The 17,471-nt window shown below is 43.5% G+C and overlaps 1 protein-coding gene across 1 annotated transcript in view; it reads left to right on the forward strand.

The window, feature by feature from the left end:
- Positions 1–17,471, forward strand: part of brsk2a (BR serine/threonine kinase 2a) — a gene marked incomplete at both ends in the record, with an annotated part of 152,645 nt that overhangs the window by 72,993 nt on the left and 62,181 nt on the right. The window lies entirely within an intron of this gene.

Here is a 17,471-nt window from a genome sequence, read left to right on the forward strand (position 1 = left end):
ATGTTGAGAGGGGATGAGGGCTCTGGTGAGAGCGAAGTCCAGTGATTGGCAGAGATGTAATACAGTGTAAATCCAGCCTAACCCACTTTACTCACTTTCTGAGGCTGACGTGTGTGCCTTCCTAATCACTTTGTTGTCATTTGTGATTCGGTGGGATCTGCTTGGTCATAAATTTGAGGATAAAGGAATCTGTGACTTGAAACAGTCCTGTTGTGGTTATCTCACTGTTCCATGTCACTAACCTTTGTTCTTTATCCCTCTCTCTTTTTTTTCTTTCTTTCCTGCTTATCCTGGCTGGATGGAACCACAACACCTCCACCCTAATGTCCTCCTTTCATTTGTTCACCAGGTAAGACACACCGACTATAAATGAATCACCTCCTTCTCCTATTACAGCGCAATAATTACATCTTTGAAACTCAGCGACAACACATTATAGATAGACTATACTCCTTGGGTTACAGTGTTTTTCTATTCAAGAACAGAGGCAGCATCAAACATATAGCAGACAGGTCAGAGAATCTTATAAGCAGAATCTTTGACAATTGACAAAGATGTAAAGACACTAAGTGTGGCTAGAACATTTTGTTCTTCTGAATAGTTTATATATCTATATCTACACTGTATATGGCTGTACAAATTAGAATGACGAGGAAACTATCACTATTATCACTATTCTTTATGTAAAAGAGGAAAAAGAGGGGCCATAACATTTTTTTTTCCACTGTGAAGGAAACTTTATTTAATACAGGAAGCAGCTGGTTTACCTGGTGTTACACAGTCTTCTCTGCCTTGCAGGGTTGGTGTGAAATAGTAACACATTTTACATTAATAATGAATTCTGGAAACACTTCATTACATTTTTCACTCAAATCAGGTAGCACTTAATTTCAAAGTCTCTGAAAAGGAAATTGGGTGCCATAACATTTCTTGAACTGGCTTTTTGAGCAGTGAGACTCTTAATGTGTTTGCTCCTGTGATGATGAGGTGCTGTTCGTCAGAGGACTTCCAATGGGGCATCAACTGTGGTTGCCATGGTACTTAGATGGTCTGTTGATAGACGGGGGTATGGTGTGGAAAAGTATCAATACAGCAGCTTGTACTGTAGGTGCGGCAGTAGTAGCAGTATGTATCACTCTTTTTTTCTCATTTCTCACTTTCACATCTCATGACTCTCATTAGTTCTTTTATTTCACTCTTCTTTCTTTACATACATTATTCTCACTCTCTGCTTCTTCTGTTACCCTGCTCTCCTCTTCTCTGTCATTCTTCTCTCAATGTTTCTCCATTGTTCCTCTTCATTGGCTAAGGCTATCCATGGTGTGTGTGTGTGTGATGGAGTGGAGCGGGGCTCTGCAGTGAGGTGATGGTATGTGAAATCACTGACATTACAGAAGGGGGGAGGGAGGTGGTGGCATTCCCACTCCGCTGCTGTCCTCTAATCGACAGGGGCACCATCCATGTACCACATTTCTTCTCACCTCCATCTCCCTTGCTCGCTCTGTCCAACAGTCTTTCCATCAGCCCTTCGTTTCTCCTCCCTCCTCCCTCCTCCTCCTCCTCTTCATCCCCATCCTCCTTTTTTCTCCCCTCCTCCCAACTTGCTCCTCTCCTAGCAACAACAGCGCTGTCCTCTCAAGAGTGTCAGCATCCTTGTGACTGTAAGGATCAGTTGCTTTCTGAAACACACATGTGTTTTGTGTATTTGATGTCAAAATTAATTATTTTTCGGCATATTACTCATCCTTGATAACCAGTAAACATATCCCCTCTTTCCTGCCTCATTTCTTTTTTTTTATCACCCTCTTTCTGCTCATTCCTGCACCTTTAATCTCTCAACCCCCTTTTCTCTCCGACTGTCTAGGTCTATTGGCCGTTCTTTGTTTCTGTGTGTCTGTGTGTAAAATCACAGTGACAGTACAGGATTGCAGCTCCTGCAAAAAGAGACTATCGTGAAGAGAAAAAGACGGAATGGGGTGAGATTGAAAGTAATGAGAAAGAAGGGCAGGGAGAAAGATGAAGAAAAAAAAACACAACCAGATGAAGAGAGTAGTTGAAAGGCATCAAATACAAACAAAGTTACACAGCAAATGTAAAGGATCCCTCTGGCGGAGCTGCAAGGAGAGTGTGTGAATGGAAATGAGGGAAATAGAAATAGAGCGGAGGGGCGAGAGGGGAAAGGGGGTGAGGCAAAAGTGCAGGGGAAAGGGGGCCCCCAACTGGCTGGAGCTGGTAGTGGTTCCAAACACCCCCATTTCCTCCCAATACTCCTCTTTACATTCTTCTCCGTCTAGTGCTTTTACTCAGTCCGTCCTATCTCTCTCAGACGAGGAGTCAGCACCTTTTAGGTTCACAGATCATGCAGATTAGTTGGGATCTTACTTTCCCTGATGGTTCATGTCGCCTCTGAATGTCTTTATGCTTGTGGGACAGATTGTATTCCACTTATGGGACTCCTCAGACAATAATCTCCACTCTCTTCTCCTCTTCTCCCTCTGTTCTCCGTCGCTCTGTCTTTTCCCTGTCCCTCCCTATCTGCACTTGTGCGCTGCACCAAGCCAGAGTTATAAGGCTATTTGCGTCATCAGCTCTGGGCTGAGTGTGTGTGTGTGTGTGTGTGTGTGTGTGTGTGTGTGTGTGTGTGTGTGTGTGTGTGTGTGTGTGTGTGTGTGTGTGACCTGAACTCTCCCACATACAGCGGTTGAATGCTAAGCTCTGGGTGGTGTGTGGATTTCCTGTTACTGCGGCGTTACATGAGACCAGACACACACACACACACACAGGACTGAAATGTCCTGTTTTCCTACAGTGCATGTTTAAGTACTGCCTTTTTATCCAACCTCGGGTGTTGACCACCCATCAGCGTCCATCATAAACCGCCTCTCCCTCCGCCTTGTCTCCATAGCAACGGCATAGCAACCCCCACTGACCCAACCAGCCACTAGCGGCACCTTTGATATGAACTCATCCCGCCCCTCTCAAACCTCTCCCACTGTCATCTGTGGCTGAGAGTGTTGTCCATCAAACTCCTCCTGACATCTTGATTGGCGGTTTACTGCTCAGACATGCATGGAGAGCGCGTCTCCTCAAAATGAGTCGGGGGATGTGAAGGACGAGTGCAGGAATGCAGAAACTGGTTTACTGGAAGTTGAGTTCCTCCCACCATAAGCACAAACCTGATGAAGAGTATCGCTCACCACCAGTGAAGGATAAATGAACGGATGTTTGACTCAGATCTCAAGTCGACTCCGTGTTCTTGTCCTTGATCGTCATGGGATGTAGCGTGTCCAAACCGCCTGACACACATCCATCAACGAAATGCAACATGCATCATGCTATAGTGACAGACTCATTCATAGCTGTGATGCCAGGACACACGTGTAATAAGCGTGTCGGTGGTACCTCCCATGTCTGCAAGGCTCCTGTGATAGCTTCATGAGCATTAACTTGATATATAAAACCCCTCGCCAGCCCTGTAAACAAGACTAATGCGTAGGCCCCCTCTGCACTGACAGTGGGAGTTGATGCTGTCTGTGTGTGTCGTTTGATCACTTAATGGTACAAATTGACTTTGCAGTTGCACTTTGAGTGATCATTGTGTCCTTATGTCCAGCGGTAAAGAGCTCTTGTATTATTGACAACACTAATACTACAACAGGCTCTCCGCATACGAGCACAGACGGGCAAACACACACATGCTAGTCCCGGCGTGTCAGATGGCTGTGTGAAGCGCCACAGATGGGGGAGGTGCTGCGCTGATCAATACGTCGTCAGTTGCTCTGACTGTATCATTATCATTTTAATGGCTGCAGTATTTTCTCCACTGATGGCCTTCGAAAATGAACAAGACAACGCCAGAGGTCTCTAAAAGTTCACTGCCTCTGCAGTCAGCTTGCAGCCGCAGTCAGGCCGGTGACATTTTGAGGATGCAGAACACCTAATGAGGACAATGAAGAGATTATTGATTAACGCTATAATTGACCATCAGGGTTTTTTATTTTTATTTCATAGAGCCTGTGCTCTGTTTGTGCTTCTCAGATATGGCCATATGACAAAGTGAAACCAGTGTTAATGTAATGAATTGATCCCTGTCAGGGGTGAGCTGCCCTTTGCTGGTTTATATAATATGAACCTTTATGTAATATCATGCTGTGCTTATATTGGTTGAAATCCAATGTTCGCTTATGTTCACTGCCACATTGCATGTAATGTCACTTTGGATTATTGCCGCAGCCACAAATGATTTCTATTATTGGTTCATTTGATGATTATTTTGCGAATCCATTAGTTTGTAAAACATAAGAAGTGACATTTTCATATTATTTGCTTTGTGCTGAACTGTAGTGGAAATATATTTTATTTATAATGCTGCAAAAGAGGGAAAGTAAAATGTTCCTACACTTGTGCCTGGAACCAGCATTTTTTTTTTTTTTTTTTTTTTTTAGATCTTTGCTTCGTAGATATCTTAAATAATTAATAAGTTATCAAAAGTATCGCTGATTAATTTTCTGTTGCTGGTACTTCGATGCTACTCTCTGTGAGTTGTATACAAATTGATGGAAATGCCTCTAATCAATGGATTCATATTTTTGTTCAGGCATTTAACAAACATGTACAGCGCATATCATGAAGCACTTGAGAAGCTGCGAGGATAAAGCGAGCCTCCTGCTACTTGTGGGTTTTGGTGGAGGAGAGCGGGAGATAGAGGCGGGGGGATGAAGAGAGACAGTGCATGCTATAGGGTGTGTGTGTCTGAGGTGTGTGTACTCAGGCTCTCTGCATGTATCTTTTCCTGCAGTCCTGCATGTGGTGACAGGCTGACATCAGAGTAAAAGCCCCCTGAAGTCGTGTTGAACAGATGTCTCTCTGCTCTCTCAGTCTCCCCGGTGGTGGAATACATGCACTCTGTCGTCTCTCTCTCTCTCCCTCCACTCACGCTCTCTTCTTTGTCTGTATTTCCCTCTGTCTATTCAGTTTACATTTCTAATAAGTTTGCTGTTCATTCTTCAGTCACCATACTTTTAAGACTCCCTGTCTCCTTCCATCTTTTTCTCTTTTTATCTCTTCTTGCCGTTCAGGCAGAGTTTTCCCTCAGCTTTGTCAGACATCTCACTCTCAGATCAGTCTTTGTTCAGAAAAAAAGGCCAGGTGATATGGACTCTTGGTGAAGTGCCCTTGGTGTTCTGCTTTGTGTACTTTCTTTTAGTACTTCTGTGTGTGTATGTGTGTGTGTGTGTGTGTGTGTCCAGTTTGTGTGTAGCGGCACTTTTTGCGCAAGGCGATATTCCAAGCCCTGTGACGTGAGCCCTGTCTCTGAGAAAGCAGGCAATCTGGGCCTTGGCTTTTTTCCAGAACCACTTTCATTTCCATTCAGCAGTGGGATGTTGCTCACTGGAACACACATGTGCACTGCTCATTGCACACACACCCACACATAGAAACAGAGAATCACTGATAAATATAGCCGAGCTGAGTAGTTTCAGGCAGGGTCAGAGCCCAGCTGTCTATTGGCCACAATACGATTTTTCTCTTTTTTTGTCTCCTGTCTTGGGGAATTGAATTTTTTCTCCCAAACTCTTACTTATATGCACCCAGACACACATAAACACACACGCATACACACAAGCCGCTGTTGTTATGGTAGGGATGCATGATGCAACAGCAGTGCCATCCCTCCTAATGTCCCCTGGGAAAAATGAAGAGAGGGAGGGGGGCGTGTTGAAGAAAAGAGAGACGTACAGTATCAGGCAACAACAAAAACAAGGGGAGACTGAGCGAGGAGGAAGAGTGACTGATTGACTGAAGAGAGGGAATAGGGGACAAAGTGAAAATGATAGAGGGACTCAAGCTTGAGGGGGGAGATGGAGACAGGGAGAGAGAGATAGAGAGAGGGAGAGATCGGGCTTACAGTGGCTAATAGAAATTCCCTTGTTGCCTCATTGAGATGCAACGGTGGCTTGGGTAATGAGCTAGCTGCCGCTGACGCATTGATTTAGCCAGAAGACTCGCTCAAATTATCCCACTCCTCGAGAGAGATGTCAACAGCTCCACCAATGGCCGCCGGGGTAATTACCAACGCATCCACCCACCACGACACCTCCCTCAACCTCGCCTTGCATTTCATTCTTCCACACAACGCCACCGTCTCCACCCTCTTCCCGCCTTCCTCTGCAGCCCCTCCCTCTGGGATATCCCCTAACCCAATGGATTAGGTTTGCATAAGCAATGTTTGCCAGTGGAAGCACATACCTATAGGAGTCCTTTGTGAATCAATGCTTTGCTGCATGAAGCATTACAGTAGATGGTAGGACTGAAGGTGAAGTAGCAATGAAGAGAGAAAATAGCTATAGTGTGTGTAACTGGGTGGAAAACACCCTCTTGGCAAAAACTCGTCATGTCCCTTTAAGATAATATGCAAATGACTGTGTTATCGTTCTCTGCAGAATGCACATTTATCATGGATTATGCATAGATTTAAAAATAGAGAAAACAGGAAAACATTCCAAATCAGATGAGTCATCTCAGCACACGCACTGGTTGTGACTCTGAAAAATGCTGAAAAAAAAAATAAATGTTTGTAAATGTGTAGAAGAGAGCTTTTGTAAAACTGTATATTGCTGTACTTCCGTTTTACAAAGCATGATGGCACAGTGATTCAGTGCTTCAGGTTACACCCACTCCTCCTCATGCAGAGCATTAATCAGAAAAGTGTCCTTTCAAATGTTCTCTTAAAATTGTTACATTACTCTATAGGCCTAGTATGCATCCATTCATTTGCTCTAATGGAAGTAATGAGAATACTTTTACTCTCACTGATGTGTTGTCAGTGGTGTGAGTCGCAAAGTGGACAAATATAGGCATGTGCAACAACTCAAGTCATGTCAGTGGCTTTCATATCAGCCATTACTGTAGAAGGAATCACAGTGGAGAGTTGGGCAGGAGCTGCCTGTGTTAGACTGTCTGCATGTGATAACAGTTTTCACTCTTCTCTGAATATTTTGTGGAGAATTGTCTTGTGCTTTATTGTAATACTGTACTACGAGGCTCCTCTCCCTCACAAACGCACAAGTCTTGTCTTCATTATTTCCGTGCCTTGAGGTGTTTCCTATTGGACTACACACTAATGGCGAAGCTTTGACACTCTGACCTTTCTCCTGCGCAGCGTTTGTTGTACACGAGTAGAGAATAAAGGCTCTACAAAGACATGGGAAGGAGGAAGAAAAGCCAGGAGAGGAAACACTGGCCAGTGTTATTGAACCTCTGGACGTTTGATCTGGATGTGTGTGTGCATGTGTGTCTTAATGTCACACACCAGGAGGTGGCCCCCTGCCTCCAACACACACATACACATACACATACACCCCCTATACAAGATTGTTGTGTCCTAAATCCGCACACCCTGTGGGTACACATAGGAACAACCTTGTGCATATTGACCATAATAGTGGGGTTTGTGTTCACCTTGGACAAGCTTTCCTGCTGTTTTCTTTTTTCCGCTTATTTATTTAATGTCTGAAAGTAAAAAAAAAAAAAAAAAGGAGGGTTAGAAAATATAGAAAAAAGTAAAAGTCAATTCTAGGTTAAAGTCTTATTATTTATAGAGGCTCAAAGAAGTTAGAGAATAAAAGAAGGACGTGTCAGTTTTGTTTTTTGGCCATTCCTGTTTGATGTGTTTTTTCCTCAGCTGCGTTGAAGTGAAGTTTGCACCTCTTAATGTGGGTGCTCTTCGCTCTCCCTGTTAAACCATCATAGCGGGACTCATTTTAAATCTGTGTGCTCAAGCCGTCATCTCCACTGCCTGCCCCAAAGTGGGAACGCAGCACCCTCATTGCCAATTAAACTCCAATCAACAAACGAAGATGGAGTGAGACGTCGAATTACATCCAATATCCTCTCCCATACTCAAGCCTGTCTTTGCCAGCCACAAATTAGCTTACAAATTAAGACTCTGAAGATGGGAGAAGCCGAGTTTCCAGATAACAACCAAATAACATCCTGCTGGCATTTTGATGTATCGTTCCAACTTGCATCCAGCTTCCTGCCTTCTCTTGATGTGCAGAGAAAGTTTGTTTGAGTTTTTTCCCTGGTTGAGCTGCGACTGCCTGTTTCAATCTCCATTTGGAAGGAGGCTGCTTATTAAGACGGGTTGATGAGAACTCATGGCACTGAAGTCTGCTCCGGCTTGATCTCTGTTTGGTAATGAAAATGTTGTATAGACAACCCAAATGCCGATACTTAATGAAATAACTCAAGCTGAATTATAGATGAGGAAGGTTTGATTAATTGCTTCTTAGAGTCAGATTTCCTCTCCACTCTCTTTTCCAGCCCACACAATTGGCCTGTCTGAGTGGCCTGCATGCCAGGATTGTTTTTTTTTTGTGTGTGTGTGTTTACAGGAGATACATTGTGTGAGTGCATGTGTGTGGAAAAACACAGAAAGAAAGCACTTCCTTCTCCTAGCATGTCTCTTTATGGTTACAGTGAGGTTTTGTAATATTATCCAGGAAGGTGTTTTAATAATTCATACTTTTATATTGGGGGTTATCTAACACATGACATGCAGACAGCGCGCTGCTCTTTGAATGGTGTCTAGGGGCTCCTCTCGCTGAGAAGCCTATCAGAGAGTCACCACCAAGGCACCAATCTTTAGCTCATCATGTCACCACTTCATTTGACTTCCATCTCCCTTTAGGAGCCCATGAGTGCATGTTTAGCATGCACAGACATATGTTTCAAGAGTGACACACAGATGCACACCGGTGGCATCGTTTTTTTTTTTTTTTTTGTGGCTGTCTTATCCATTTGTGTGTACAAGTATGTTCCATACTGTCGATGAGCATGTCTGTGTGTATGCACATGTGCACGTGTTTGTCCCGTCTGCTGTGGCTGCTGCACTGGGCCTGGTGTGGCTAATTAAAAGAAGCCTGCTTGCATTATTAATGAGGCTGTAATTATACATTCCTTTTGCTGATCCCCAGTCAGAGGCATTAAAAATAGATCTGAGACTCCACGCCCCGCCCTTCTAGGCCCCACTTTCTCTCCATGTTTTGACTATGTCTTCTCCCAGCATCTCTCTATTTATCTAACCTTATCAGTATTTCTCTGTCTCACTGTCACTGGCCTCATTGTCTCGGCCTTCTACTTTTTTTTTTTGTTCTCTCCGTCGCTCCTCTCGTCTCCTCCGTGTCTGCCTTCCATGTCTTCATTCACATTTGTTCTGATGTTCCCATTTGGGATTCGGGTGGAACATTCCTCTGACAGTGTCACTCTCGCTCGGCTCTGTGGCCTGACCTCCAGTCACATCAGGCCAAAATTCAGAACGGAATATTTAGAATCTGCGGTGACATCTAGGCAGAAAGACTCAGAGGAGAAATCACTATCTCTGATCAACTTAATGGAGACTGTAAAACCTCCACCCAGAAAGTTCCGTCTGACTTTTCTGCAATTTTGTAAAATCTGCAACAAACCAAATCTTTAGCACTCGAATATGAGATGGTTTCAGTGCACATAAACTTCAGTATGTGGCAAACAAGATAACATTTGGTATGTTTCAATATGCTCCAGGCACAAAGTCATCAACATCCAAGAACTTTTTGCACAGTCAAATATATGACAGCCTGAACTTTCTGAGCTATTTTCTGCTGTGCAATCATGCCTTACTTACCGCTGGCAACGGGACTTGTTTGGCTTGCTGGCAGAAAAGAGCGTGTGAAGCTCGCGTCTTGCAGGTGATGAGCTTCTGAGGACGTACTCGTGCATATATTTTCATGCTGATGAGGCTGATTCAGATAGGGGTGGGAATTTCATAATATCTGACAATCAGAGAGCTCGTTAGGTAACTAAGTGGATCATGGTAGTTGCAGCCTTTGGGCAATCCACTCAGTCGTTCTCATACTCAGAATATGGAGGAAAAAAAATAGATTACTGCCTTGAAGTCACCCAATACTTCATTTCCTTACATCCCATTTTTCTCTGTTTGTGTTTGTTGGGGCTGTATTATGTAAATGTGTAATGGAATTCGCTCCTCACATCCATTTACCCTCTCCCGATACCAAAAAACCAAAAACAAACATGCACACTCAAATGCAGAGGCTATAGCTGCTGGAGAAAATACACACATTTCTTCTACATGTGTGTGTTTGAAGATTAATGTGTATTGATAATCATTTAAATGGTTATTTTATCTCATGTAATCAAAGGTAAACACGGTCCGCACACATTTTGTCTTCAATTGAGTATTGGTTCATATACTCCCCAGGTTGAAAAGCTTGTACAGCATCTGTATCTGTGCAATGGATCACACATCCTTGCTAAGTCAATTGCCTTCTAGTCATTTTAATGCACATATTGAGCTTTCTGATGGAAAGAAATTGATCATATCTGAACCACAGCTAATGGTGTAAACCTTTTCTTATTCAAGAATAAGTTCACTCTCCATCACTTCATCAAGTCAAACCACTGCGTTGGAATAAAGAATGTATTATTTCAGCTAAGAAATGCCCTGGAGGGGGGAGGGGGGAGGGGGGGGAGGGGGGGGGGGGGGGGGGGGGGGGGGGGGGCAAAAGTCATCCTCAATTTCTGTTGTAAGTATTGTACCATTATTTTTGTATATTTACCAAGAGATCCTTGTTTTGTGCAGGGAGTTAACTTATAAGGGAGGTTTCTGTATGCCTGCGTCAGTGTGCCTCCCTCCTCGCTTCAGCACTCCAGGGCTAAACTGCTCTTCCTGCTTTTGAAGCTGTTCTGTTGGTCTGGGCCTCTGTTGTTACTGATGTTGTTGCTGTTGCTTTGGCTGGTAGGGTTTAGAGGGTTGCTGGGGAATTGAGGCTGGGTATAGACTAACGTCACGGCTGACTGAAAATGCAAAAAGAGCGAAAGACGAGGTGGAGGAATGGAATGGAGATAGAGATTTAGTGAATGAAGAAGCGGTGGGAGAGAGACAGACGGAGAGAGTGCATTCATTGAGGAGCGAGTGAACATTGTTTGATCTTCGACATGCCGTCTCCCTCCTGCACAGTATGACTCAACAGCTTTCTGATGGCATATTCCCCATCTTTCTCCCTTTTTTCCAGATAGATGAGAGGATGAAGTGAAAGAAGGGGGGCTAAACGAGTTAGAAAACACTCACTGGCGGTATAGAGAAGGAAAGAAGAAAAAAAAACTGGCAGAAAGTGAGAAATGAAGGAAAGACCAATTGACTTGATGACTAAACAGAAAGGAGCGAAAGCAAGAACAGATTTTGTGGCAAGGATTTGCTGTGCACATCTGCACGTAGTCCTACGCTTTATAAAAATACTGCTTTCCTCAGAATAATGGGGTCAAGCCAATTAAAATCAAACATAATCAATAAACCTGCATTCACCATGCACACATGTGTTATTCATCTCTGCTCTCATTTATTTTAGTTTTATGTACCAGCAGTTTATTTGCATCCAGGTTTGAAAACAGTTGCTTAGTTCTGCCAGTGTTCACATAATGTGTGATGCAAACAACAATAGTAGGCAAAAACAGAGGTGTTTTCTGGGCGGGATTCTGTACATTTCTCATCTATAATTACACTTGCACTGTATGAAAGCATTTATTTGTCATAACCATTTGTTTTTGGCACTTCGTTACCACCAGTGCATGCAAATTGTAATGAAGAATATACAGCTGAACTACAAGGAGAACATGTATTTCTATTCCAGTCTCCACCCACAGATGTTTGATCTTACAGAAAGTCTATGTTGAGCTAACAAAAATGAAGAGAGCAAAATTTCATTTTACATCCCTGTTAATTAAATCTGTAATTGCTTGTGTACATCTATGAACAACAGAGAGCGAGATAAAGAGAGAGGGAGAGAGAGAGGGACAGCGCATGGATCCATGGTGGTTAACGATGGGCCTTCAGCTCCTGCCCTCTACCCCGGTGGAGGGGATTCCCACGCCCTGCCACAGTAGTTTTCCATGTGGCAAGGAGGAGTTGTCGGAGTAAAGCCCTGCTAGCACGTTGTGTTTCCTTTCAAACACTGATCCCAGGACAGAGGTGTAGCCCCCACGTAGAGCATTCAGGGTTAGAGAGCATAAGCGGAAAGCAGCTCACAGATCTGTGCCTAAGGGCAACGAGCTTCTCAGAGCCCAGCACCTCAGGGAGAGAGAGCTAAGCCAGCATAAGCTACTACCATCTGCTGGCGTTGGCTTAGGGCTTCTGAAAGATCAAGTTTGAAAGTGAGAGAGATGTGCAAGTGGAGACATCTCTTTTTCATCCTCCACCCTTCTCTCCAGGTAGTCCCCTCCAGATGGATATTAAGTTATCCAGTAATGATCTTTAACTGCATGGATGCCAGTGCCTGTGAGGAGGATAAAGCCGGAAACATTGACCGTATGTGTGGCTTTGTGGAAGTGTGTGTGTGTGGTTAGCAGGTGGAAATCATAAAGTGGCGCTCCTGGACTGAAACACGGGTAGATCCTCTCTCCATTCTGTTCTCCGTCGTTCCATCACGCTGTCTCAGAGTGACTGCAGGGGATATCAGGCTCACAGACAGCGTCCATCTCCTCCCCTTTGCTGCCCGCTCCTCCTCCCAGGATGTCCCAGCTCTGCCCGATGATAGATTGATCACTGATTGGTGTATTTTGGCAGCTGGAGCAAGAAGAACTGTCACAAGCCAACACAGAGTGAGACAATGGTTTTCTCATTGGGAATGGAGGTTTCCTGGTCAGGCTAACTCCCATAATGTGTCAGATAAAGTGTCTTACACGCCTCTCTCACTTCATAAGGTATTTGAACTCATTCAGATAAACTACCCTCCTGCAAAATCATATAGCAACCCATGAAGGTTCCAGATACTGTATGTCTCTGAGCTTGGTTTACTACACGTGTTCAAAAAGTTCATGTACGTGCTGCCGTGATGAACACACTGACAGCCGTTAGAGATGTTTTCCGGAACAGATGTCAGCGAGTTCAGCAGCGACATCATGAAACACAGTCACTTGAAGAGACAGTGAAGTGACACAAAAAAACTCATTACCAAATCAATGCTGGCACATGGCTCAGTGATGCAGCGCAGGAGACGCACCGCCATGAAAACTCTTCAGTGTTTGAGAAGTGGTTGATTAACAACATTTTCACAACTTTATGGAGATGTTGTTAATTAACTCATTTAATTAATGATGAGTTGCTACAGTTTAGATTCTTAGTGTTTTCAGTATATCCTCTATTTTTTCTTTCTTTCTTGTGACTCTTTTTTTTTCTTACCCTCAGTTTTTTCATTGTAGTTTTGCGAAAGGGGCCGGTTCTGCGGATGCAATCAGTTCGACTTTTATTCAAAAACTTTATTATTCATCCCTGATTTGTCAAAACCAGCGGGGTGATGATTGAAACCATTCGACTTCGAAGCGATGCAGCAGCTTCCAGCGCAGTGCAGCAAAAACACTACTGGCCTCTGATGCTCGGTGAGCCGTGGACCAAAGTTCTCATTCTGTGTCTTTCTCCGGCAGTCCCTCCACATTACATCATTAATCACCGAGGCGCATGGAAAGTAGAGAGTGCAGAGCCGGGATGGAGGCCAGGGGTCAGTCGATGGTGGCCTCTCCAGCCCATAAGTCCCTGGCTGGTGTCATTATTCTGACATTGTTGTGAAGGCGAGAGCTTTTGATGCTATTGATTTGGGAGGAGGGTGAAGGAGAGGAAGGATCGATCACTCGTAGATTCAGAACTCCGGTCGGTTGCACAGCCTGTTTTTGTCCGTATGTGCGCTAATGAAAAGTATATAAGTGTACAGTGGATGTGGCAATACCAGTCTGCATGTGTGTCCCTGGTCCAGATAATAAATTACCTGTATGTGACACTTTATCACAACATAGTGCTGTACTCAGGAGGGAATACATTCCCACACATCAGCTTTTACACCTCCAGCAGTACAGTACCAGCTGCACATACAGCTATACACCTACAATTAAAATGAAATGCAATCCATATGCACACACACACATACACACAATCATGTAGAAACACAGACAACTGTAGCTGTTATCTTCTCTGTATTCCTTGCTTGAGTCTGTGACCCTCTGTGCTCTCAGTCAAAGCCTTACGTTTGAAGTTATGTTCAAAGACAGCCTACCTGGCTCAGCCCAGATTTAGATGAAAACATGGTGTCTTCCTAGGCATCTCCCTCCCTCCCTCCCTCCCTCCCTCCCTCCCTCCCTCCCTCCCTCCTTCCCTCCCTCCCTCACCCATCCTCACCACTCCTCACCACTCCAGGTTGAGCTCAGGATATTCACGCAGAGCTGCAAGTGTTTCCTCTGGGGTGATATCACAGACAGGTAAAACAGGCACAGGGAGTATAAAGCAATCACCGTCATTACAGGACATTAGAGAGTAGGGGGTTGAGTGGTTAATTTTGGGTCATGGAGAAGCTGATGTTAATTAGATATTACAACATACTTGAGATAAGTTAAGTCACATTTATTGTGAGAAAACCTTGTGACATTAATTGCTCATTCCCTGCTGGAGGAGGGTGTTGGGGTTGTACACGAGGCAGGGGAGAATCATTGAGTTTTATATAAGGATATCAAATAGAGACTTAAAAATGCAGTGATGAGGTTGAGGCTGAAGCATGCTTCTGTAGTGTACACAGAAAAGTGTATGTTTGTGCAGCAACACATAGAATGCTTCTGAGCAATTGCAGCTGCACAGCTAAACTCCACAGCACATGTTTCTGTATCTACAGTACCAGAACACTGTTTTGTTGAGCCAAACCAAAATGTTGAAATACACACATTACTATTTATTCTATTGTCTGGTTTGTTTTGTTACACTGTTCATTTTATCCTTAGTTGAAAACTGTTTGTAATTATTTTTTTCTATTCCTATACATTCTGGTTTGGCAAATATTATTCAGTCTCTTGTGCACACTTGAAGAATTATGTGCAAATACTATGTATTAGCAAACAGCTGCGCGATTGTCAGCACACAACACCCACACATTATAACATACTCTAGCCTGGTTTAGCCTTTATTGTCGGAAATACACTACTTCTATACCCAATATTTAGATCAAATACACCAATTTATCGTATTACTGTATTAAGAACTATGTTGGCCCCATGAATTTTCACAGTGCTAACATCTAGTCAGAATTAAAAAAATGTTTAGTTTGTTTGGTGGTTTATGACAAACTACTTGCAAAACAAATGATATTTGCACCAGTCTATGCTGCACTTTTGTAGTTACTGCTATTTAGCAAATGTTATCATGCCTACGTGCTAAACTACAGTAAGATGGTGAAGATAGTAAATGCTGTGACTGCTTATTTCAGCATTTTAGCATTGCCATTGTAAGCATGTTAGCATGCTTTAGCATTTTTTTGCCTAAATGTGCAGCCACATGGAGCCAGCTCGTCAGTAGACTCTCAATCAAGTCACAATTCACTGCTCACAAAGTACACTTTGAGTAGTTGCAAGTAGCCTCATGTGTGGCAGGTCCTTAGGGATTCCTGATTGCCTGCAACATTTGCATGCTACTGTTACACCACCAAGTAGCCTAATGATAATTTGATAAAGTGACAATAAAGATATGCATTCATATGGGCAAATGGGCCAGTTTTATCTGTTGCTGCCACATTTTGAGATGTAAACGGGGGATGTTTAGCAGTGATGGTTACTGTAGTTCTATTTTGTTAGGTCTGTTGATGTTGTTTGTTAATGATTTTTTATCTACGTTGTAAAAAGAAGCTTATGTCCCTACGTGTTATGTAGTGAATGTCCTTGTAAAAGTTCATTTCGATCCATACACAAAGTGGTTGTAAAATCGTAATGCGCTGTGTTCCTGTGCATATTTCCCTCCTGCTAATGCGCCCTCTGCTCACAAAAACACAGGCACTGGAGCAAGATGGATAGTGAGGCAAATAATCCAGTTAACTTTTCATGTGTTTGCAGGCAGATATTTTCTCTTTAATGTGTTTATCATGACTTATGAGCTTCTCTATAGCAGCCATTAACATATGATTACCATCACAAGGCTAATGGGTTTGTCTGTTGTTCTCCCTCTTGCTCAACTGCCTCAACCCCTCTTTGGTAGCATTCACTTCCTTCTTATCTCTCTGTCACTCTCTCTTTCTTTCTCTCTCACCTCCTCTCCTCCTTGTGTCTCCACTCTCTGCCCCCACGGCCCCTCGACTCCCAAGCCAAAGCCTCACTCCCACACAGTGCTCTCCATTATTGCTTAATTATCTGTGGCCTGTCATTTGAATAATGTGCTACCCCTGACTTCCAATCGCTTTCACGTTTTCCCTTCATCCTCCAAATGCTTTTTAATATTTATCCTCTCCATCTCCCACCAATGCTTCCTGTTTCCCATCTGCGTTCTCCACTTCTTTAAAGCCCACTGACTGATGCTCCTCTCTTGTGTTGTTGGGTCATGGAAATCAAACAAGTGAAGTGTGGCCCATGATAGGCAACCAGTTTGCTGTAGGCTACTTCTCTCCATTGACGTGTTTCTCATAGTAACTGCAGTGTTTCAGTTGTAGGTTATTTACTTAATTCCACCATCTTCATCTCTGCCAGTGTGAGAGTGACAAGAAATCAAAGCATCCACATTATTCTGCTTTGTTGTTTCTATAAATTCTCTGTGCCAGCCATTAGAGAGAGAGCTCAGGCGATGTAGTTTACAAAGTTAAAAATCATCTTCTTTCGTTTCCAAAAAAACCCCTGCAGCACCACAGGGCCATTGGGGAAATCAATAATAGAGAGGCGACATTTATTGGTTTAGGGGTGTGTGTTTGTTTCAGTTTGTAAGTAATCTATCTGATGCAAACATCTTTGTAATGTGTGTGCAGTGCTGTGGTCCCCAGATAATGGATTGGTGCTGTCATCGCAGCTCCCCTGTATTAAATACACACAAACACGCCACTTTGTTCCACTGTAACTGTACACTCATTGAGGTATCCCTGCCTGTTTTCTGCATTGTTTGCGGATGAACTGAGGATACCAGGGGACATTTACTGAAGAAGACAGTGGAGATGGCTCTTGTGGCTGTGTTGCGAATCAGAGGATTCAAGTGAGCTTCGACAGAAAGTTTGTGTGTGAATCCCAATAAAACCGGCAAGTCATGGTATATCAAACGCTCAAATGTTTCCCCAGCGTGTCAGTGTGTTTGTGGAGTAAGGGGTTATGTTTTCTGCTTGGTTGTCGAAATGTGACAACCTAATGTACTCTCCCACAGTTGGGGGCATTGTTGGTGTGTTGTTGTCCTCTCACCTCTGTTTGCTACAGCCACCTATTATTGTTTGTTTCAGCGAACTCAACAGAACTGCTTCACAGCCAGTTTAGTACATTATAGGAATCAATAACACAAATGGCTCTCTCGCTTATTGCCTTTACGTCTCAAACAAACCCCAGAGGGCAGTTTATTTAAAGAACTGTCTACACTCCAGAAGTCATTATTAGCATTGTGTACATGAGGTCAAAGGCTATTAAATAAATGAATAAATAAA

Source organism: Trachurus trachurus (genome assembly GCF_905171665.1).
Source record: "Trachurus trachurus genome assembly, chromosome: 6".
In the NCBI taxonomy this organism is placed as follows: domain Eukaryota; kingdom Metazoa; phylum Chordata; class Actinopteri; order Carangiformes; family Carangidae; genus Trachurus; species Trachurus trachurus.